This window comes from Onychomys torridus, chromosome X (genome assembly GCF_903995425.1).
Source record: "Onychomys torridus chromosome X, mOncTor1.1, whole genome shotgun sequence".
Classification (NCBI taxonomy): domain Eukaryota; kingdom Metazoa; phylum Chordata; class Mammalia; order Rodentia; family Cricetidae; genus Onychomys; species Onychomys torridus.
Window position 1 is genome coordinate 73258604 of NC_050466.1, and position 7661 is coordinate 73266264.

A 7661-nucleotide genomic window follows, 5' to 3' on the forward strand; every position below is an offset into this window, starting at 1 on the left:
ATTCTCAGTACATTGACCAATAGTGAGTCTCTATATGAACCACTGCCCATTGGGGAAGAAAGAAGATGATGATGAAGAAGAAGAAGAAGAAGAAGAAGAAGAAGAAGACTACAATGATGACGACGATGAGGAGAAAATGGAGGAGAAGAAGAAAAAGAAGGAGGAGAAAAACAAGATCAAGAAGAACAACAAGAAGAAAAAATAATAACAAAGAACAAGAAGAAGAATAAGAAAATGAAGAAGAACAACAACAATAACAAGGACAAGTAGAAGAAGAAAAAGAAAAAGAAGAAGAAGAGGAGGAAGAGAAGAAGGAGGAGAAGAAGAAGAAAAAGGAGGAGAAAAACAAGAACAAGAAGAACAAAAATAATAAAAAAACAAGAAGAATAAGAAAAAGAAGAACAACAAGAACAAGAAGAACAAAAATAATAAAAAAACAAGAAGAATAAGAAAAAGAAGAACAACAAGAACAAGAAGAACAAAAATAATAATGAAAGAAGAACAAGAACAAGAAGAACAACAAGAAGAACAAAGAGAAGAAGAAGAGGAAGAAGAAGAAGAACAGGAACAACAACAAGAACAAGAAGAACAACAACAAGAACAAGAAGAACAAGAACAAGAAGAAGAACAAGAAGAAGAACAAGAAGAACAAGAACAAGAGCAAGAACAAAAATAACCAGAACCAGAACAAGAACAAGAACAACAACAACAAGAAGAAAAAGAAAAAGAAAAAAAACAAGATGAACAAGAAGAAGAATAAGAAAAAGAACAAGAACAAAGAAGAAAAAGCAGCAGCAGCAGCCCCTGAGTTCAAGGCTAAGAACAACAGTGTTCCACAGTTATAAAGATTAATATTTAATTAATATTTAAAAGGTAGTCTGAGCAAGGCGGTGGTTCATATGCCATTACTTCCACCACTCAGGAGGCAGAGCAAGGCAGATCCGTGTGAGTTTGAGGCCAGCCTGGTCTACAGAGCAAGATCCATGTCAGGCACTAAAACTATGCAGTGAAGCCTTGTCTCAAAAAAAAAAACCAAACATCAACAACAAAATAAAAGGTAGTCAGACTATGTGCCTACTTAGCATAACACAAGGAGCACATTGTAGTCTACTTACGTTATGACCTCCCCAACTATTTTCTTGACTCTAGAAAATACAGAGATATTTCCAATATGAAATTCAATCCTGGATCAAGAAAAACATTTTCTGCAATACCTTTACTTGCCTATTTCTATTTCTCTCTCCAAATCCACAACTGTCTTAAAGATTATATTTACATTTTAAGATACTGGTCCCTATTTCTGGAGGGGGCAGAGCAGATCTTCAAACATTATAGTATGTATTTGTTGTAGTGTCTCCAAGGGTTACTTAAGTGTTCACCTATTGCAGCTAGTTTTCTATAGGTGCAAATAGACATCATGACAAGGGAGACTTATAAGAGAACACATTGAATTAGGGTCTTAGTTACAGTTCCGAGAGTGAGTTCCTAAACATCACAGTGGGGAACAAGGTGGTATGAAGGCAGGCACTAGTATTGAAAAGTAGTGGACAATGCTTTTCTTACTTACTTTTCTGTTTCTGTGACAAAAAAAAATCTGACACAAGCAACTTGGGAGAAATGGTTTATCTTGGCGCATAATTGTAGGATGTAATCCATCACGCATGAAAGTCATAATGTCAGAATCTTGAGGTATCTGGTCAATAAGGAAGCAGAGGAAGATGAAATAATGTCTCCTGCTCACTTTCTACATTGTTTATGATCCAGAATCCAAATCCAGTGAATAGTGCCACCTATATTAGGTTAGTCTTCACATCTCAATTAAGTCAAGATTTTTCTCCCACAGCAATGCCCAAAGACCTGACTATCAGTTCATTCTACATAACATTAGGATGACAATATTAATTTATTACACCTCCTGAAAATATTCCAAATAGGTGACAAAGCCAAACACCTGAAGAAAATTACTAAAATTCTGATGTAAATTGTGGTACTAAAAGTTGAAGGGAGTTTCTTTACAGAAGTAGATATAATGAAAAACATTCTAATAAAAATCTGAATGGTCAACAGCTAGGCAAGATAAACGGTAGGTGGGAATGACAGCAGAAAGAATAAATAGGAGGAGAAACCTAGGTTTGAGAAAGGTAAGAGAAAGAATATGAGAGAAGGAGAAGGCATCAGGGATGTCAGAGACCAGCCACAAAAACACCCAGCTACCCAGCTAGCCAACCACAGAGGAAGCAGAAATGTAAGACACACAGAAAGAAGAAAGAACAGTGAAAGGCCCCAAGGCAAAACATAGATAAAGAGAAACAGGATAATTTAAGTTAAGTTAGAAAAGTTGGCTAGATACAGTCCCAATATGAGGCTGGGAATTTGTTTTTATTTTATTTATTTTATAATTAATTTAATTTTACATATCAGCCTCAGATTCCCATGTCCTCCCTCTTCCCAACCCTCAGGCTTCCCCTGCCCAATCCTCCCCTCATTCCCACCTCCTCCAAGGCAAGGCCTCCCCTGGGGTTTCAGCCTAGCCTGGTAGATTCAGTTGAGGCAGGGGCAGTCCCCTCCTCCCTACACCAAGCCTGAGCAAAATGTCTCAGCCTAGGCCCTAGGATCTAGAAAGCCAGCTCATGCATTAAGGACAGGTCCAGGTCCTACTGCTTGGGGGCCTCCAAAATTGTTCAAGTTAATCGACTGTCTCACTTATCCATAGGGCCTGATCCAGTTCCATGGGGGCTCCTCAGCTATTGGTTCATAGTTCATGTGTTTTCACTAATTTGGCTATTTTTCCCTGTGCTTTTTCCAATTGTGGTCTCAATATCTCTTGCTCATATAATTCACCCATCTCTCTTTCTCATCAATTGGTCTCCTGGAGCTCCACCTGGGGCTTGGCCATGGATCTCTGCATCTGCTTCCATCAGGCACTGGATGAGAGTTCTATCATGACAGTTATGGTGTTATCTCATTATTGTGTTGATTTGCATTTCCCTGATGATTAAGGATGTTGAGCAATTCCTTAAATGTCTTTCAGCCATTTGAGCTTCCTCTGTTGAGAATTCTCTGATTAGCTCTATAGCCCATTCTTTAATTGGACTGTTAGTTATTTTGATGTCTAATTTCTTGGGTTCTTTATATATTCTGGATATCAGTCCTCCGTCAGATATGGTTTTGGTGAAGATCTTTTCCCATTCTGTAGGCTGTCGCTTTGTCTTGTTGACCGTGTCCTTTGCTCTACAAAAGCTTCTCAGTTTCAACAGGTCCCATTGATTGATTGTTTCTCTCAGTGTCTGTGCTACTGGTGTTATATTTAGAAAGTGATCTCTGGTGCCAATGTGTTCAAGAGTACTTCCTACTTTCTCTTCTATCAGGTTCAGAGTAACTGGATTTATGTTGAGGTCTTTGATCCACTTGGACTTAAGTTTTGTGCATGGTGACAGATATGGATATATTTGCAGCCTTCTACACATTCTGTAGGTTGTCATTTGGTCTTATTGACCTTGTCCTTTGCTCTACAAAAGCTTCTCAGTTTCAGGAGGTCCCATTTATTAATTGTCACTCTCAGTGTCTGTGTTACTGGTGTTGTATTTAGGAAGTGGTCTCCTGTGCCAATTCAATCCAGATTATTACTTACTTTCTCGTGTATCAAGTTCAGTGTAACTGGATTTATGTTGAAGTCTTTGATTCACTTGGACTTGAGTTTTGTGCATGGTGACAGATATGGATCTATTTGCAATCTTCTGCATGTTGACATCCAGTTATGCCAGCACCATTTGTTGAAGATGCTTTCTTCTTTCCATTATACAGTTTTGGCTTCTTGGTCAAAAATCATATGTACATAAGTGTGGGGATTAATGTCAGGGTCTTCAATTTGATTCCATTGGTCCACATGTTGGTTTTTATGCCAGTACCAAGCTGTTTTTATTACTATAGCTCTATAGTAGAGCTTGAGGTCAGGGATCATGATGCCTCCAGAGGTTGCATTATTATACAGGATTCTTTTAGTAATCCTAGTTTTTTTTTCCACATAAAGTTAAGTATTGTTATTTCCAAGTCTGTGAAGAACTGTATTTGATTTTGATGGTTATTGCACTGAATCTGTATATTTCTTTTGGTAAGATTGCCATTTTTACTATGTTAATCCTACCTATCCATGAGCATGGGAGATCTTTCCATTTTCTGATATCTTCTTTGACTTCTTTCTTCAGAGACTTAAAGTTCTCATACAGGTTTTTCGCTTGCTTAGTTAGTGTTACCCCAAGGTATTTTATATTATTTGTGGCTATTGAAAAGTGTGATGTTATAGTGATATTTTATTTGTATTGAAATGTGATTTTATTTGTATGTCAATAAAGTTGCCTTGAGGTCAGAGCAAGCCAGAGCAGAAGCTGAGCAGTAGTGGGGCACGCCTTTAATCCCAGCACTTGGGAGGCAGAGCTAGGCAGATCTCTGTGTGTTCAAGGACACAGCCAGCATGGCAGACACGCCTTTAATCTCAATACCAACCATAGAAGACCTGGAGGTCTGTACAAACAGGCAGTGACAAGGAGATCATGTGGCTGGGTTTACAACCAATGAGAAAACAGAACAGGAAGTCTTTAAATAGACAGGACTCACAGAAGTAGGTCTCTTGTGGAGAGGAAGAACATCAGAAGCAGTGAAGGGTAAGGTTTTCCACTTTTGCTCTGACCTCTTGGTTTTTAACTCTGCAATTGGTTCTGTGTTTCTTATTTAACAAGCCGGATACATCTACAATTGGCGCCCAACGTGGGGCGAATTCATTAAAAAACCACTTGACTTGGCAGTGGGTCCAGCTTCCCGCCCAGGCAGGCCTGGCTCCTTAGCTCAGGCTTAGCACGGCCTAACCCGGGCCTAGATCAGCTTAGGACTCAGGCCCAACCTGCCTTAGCTACGAGCGGTTACAGCCGAAGCTGGAGTTACTTGCTTAAAAAGCCGGTGCTACAAACAACTCAGGCCTGCGGGAGCTACCGCTAATTGCAGTAGCTACACGCAACTGCAGATAGGCTGCTTTTGGCTGAAACGCCAGCACACACGGTTGGTCGGAGCTTAAGGAAACCAGAGCCCAGGCTCGACTCGGCTCAGACCGGAACATTGAAGCAGTTGGATTCAAGCTTTTAGCCAGAACGTGGCTACGCTTTCTCTCTCTCTCTCTCTCTCTCTCTCTCTCTCTCTCTCTCTGGATTCCACCTCGGACGCTAGGTAGCTGTTTGGAAATTCCCTCGGATTTCTACTGTTCTGCGCAGAATTGGTAAGTCATTTATATCAGATATTTCAAAGGAAACTATTTAAAAGAGAATTTTTCCACATTAAAAAAAAATGGGTTTTATGTGTACATTGGAAGAAAATTGGGCTTTGTTTGAAATTTTAGGCAGTATGGTAATGGAACAACTATATGAGAAGATTAATGTTGATCGAATTATGTATATTATTAATCTTCTTATCCTTATTTTACTATTTAAAAAGATGGTCAATTTAAGTGCCGGGATAAAAATTTTAGAAAAACCTGTTAAACATGTTAAACCTGTTAAAATGAATTATAGAGATATTCAGATTCAGACAGAAGAAATTAACAGTGAAGTTGTTTCAGGATTGGATTATAAGGTTACAGAAAGAAAGCCTGTTTTCACACAATCACCCTTAATTTATCCAGTAACCATACAACAGCAACCTGGTCAAGTGACTACACGAAATATTTGGACTCCAGTTGAAATGTTAGATTTACGAAGGTTTAAGGAAGCAATAGTATCTTATGGCATGCATTCTCCATATGTAAAACAAATGTTAAACTCCTGGTCAACTTATAATAGAATTATACCACAGGACTGGCGGTTCTGGAACCTAGACAGCAGCTCCAGTGGCAAATGTGGTTCAAACAGGAAGCTAAAAACATAGAAAAACAATGTAGTGATAGGGGTATACAAATCTTCCAGGATCAGCTTGTTGGAGAAGGCCAATATGCTGCAGTACAAACACAATGTTTATATGATATGCAAACTCTAATTCTATGTCGAATGGCAGCCTTGAATGCATGGGACAGAGTTGAGGAACCAGGGAAAAAAACTGAGTCATTTACAAAGGTTATATAGGGCCCAAAAGAATCTTTCACAGATTTCTTACAAAGACTGACTGCAGCAGTAAAGAGAATGGTCCCAAATTCAGAAGCTAGCCAGATAATAATTGAATCTTTGGCTTTTGAGAACGCAAATGAAGCATGCAAGAGAATAATCAGGCCGTTAAAGGCGAGATCTGCACCCTTGGAAGATTGGATTAGAGACACGGTTAATGTTGAGGCTCATGATCATGATAATATGTGGGTAGGAGAAGCAATTTCAAGAGGTTTGAGGAATGTTAGATGTTTTGGATGTGGAAAGCAAGGACATTTGAAAAGGGACTGTAAACAGGGCACTTCTAGAAACAATGTTTCTTCAAGGAACAATGGCAACAGAATGCCCCTTCCTTCAGGAGTATGTAGAAGGTGTGGTAAGGGAAGACATTGGACCAATGAATGTAGATCAACAAGGGACAGACAAGGTAATACTTTGCCTCAGTCTTTGGGAATCTCCCAGAGGGGCCTCAGGCAGGCCCCTACAGTGAATCCAGTTCAGATCTTTCCTGCAGTCATAGAGGAGACCCCTACTCAGAGCAGTTAAATGACCAAATTCCTATTGGAATAAACCAGGCTACTCAGAGTAATGGAACAACTGAGACAGAGAGAACAGAAAATTCAGGAGAAACCATAAAGAAAATTTTTTGGCAAACTTCTATAAATGAACCAAGACCACAATTAACAATAAAAATAAATGGTGTTTTGTTGTCTGGTCTGGTAGACACAGGTGCTGATGTTACCATAACTGCACCAGAATTTTGGCATCCATCTTGGCCTCTTCAGGAGGTAAATGTTCAACTGTTAGGAATTGAAACATTATCTCAAGTTAAACAGAGTGCAAGATGGCTCTAATGTATAGGCCCAGAAGGACAGAGAGGCAGATTAAAACCATATGTGGCTAACATAGCCATGAACCTGTGGGGTCGAGACCTGTTACAACAATGGAATACTCAGATTAACATCCCTCCAACCTCAGAAATAAATAATAAACTAGCTCATACTTCTGAGAGAAATATTAGAAGGTATTATTCTAATGAGTGGTCACCAGCCATCCATATTATACAAGAACAGGGCAGAAAAACTGATGATCTTCCAAAGGCACCAACAGCTCTACCTTTAAAATGGTTAACAGACAAGCCTGTATGGGTTCATCAATGGCCTTTAACAACAGAGAAACTCCAGGCTTTAGAAGAGCTGGTAGAAGAACAGTTAAATGCTCAGCATATTGAAGAATCTACTAGCCCATGGAATTCTCCTGTATTTGTTATTAAAAAGAAATCTGGTAAATGGAGAATGGTAACAGACCTTAGAGCAATTAACAAAGTAATTCAGCCAATGGGCTCTCTACAATCTGGAATTCCTTTGCCTACTCTGTTACCTAAAGGATGGCCTCTCATAGTTATCGATTTAAAAGACTGTTTCTTTTCAATACCCCTACAAGAAAAAGACAGAGAAAGATTTGCTTTCACGGTGCCTACTTACAATAATTCTCAACCGGTTAGAAGATTTCAATGGAGAGTCGTCCCACAAGGAATGT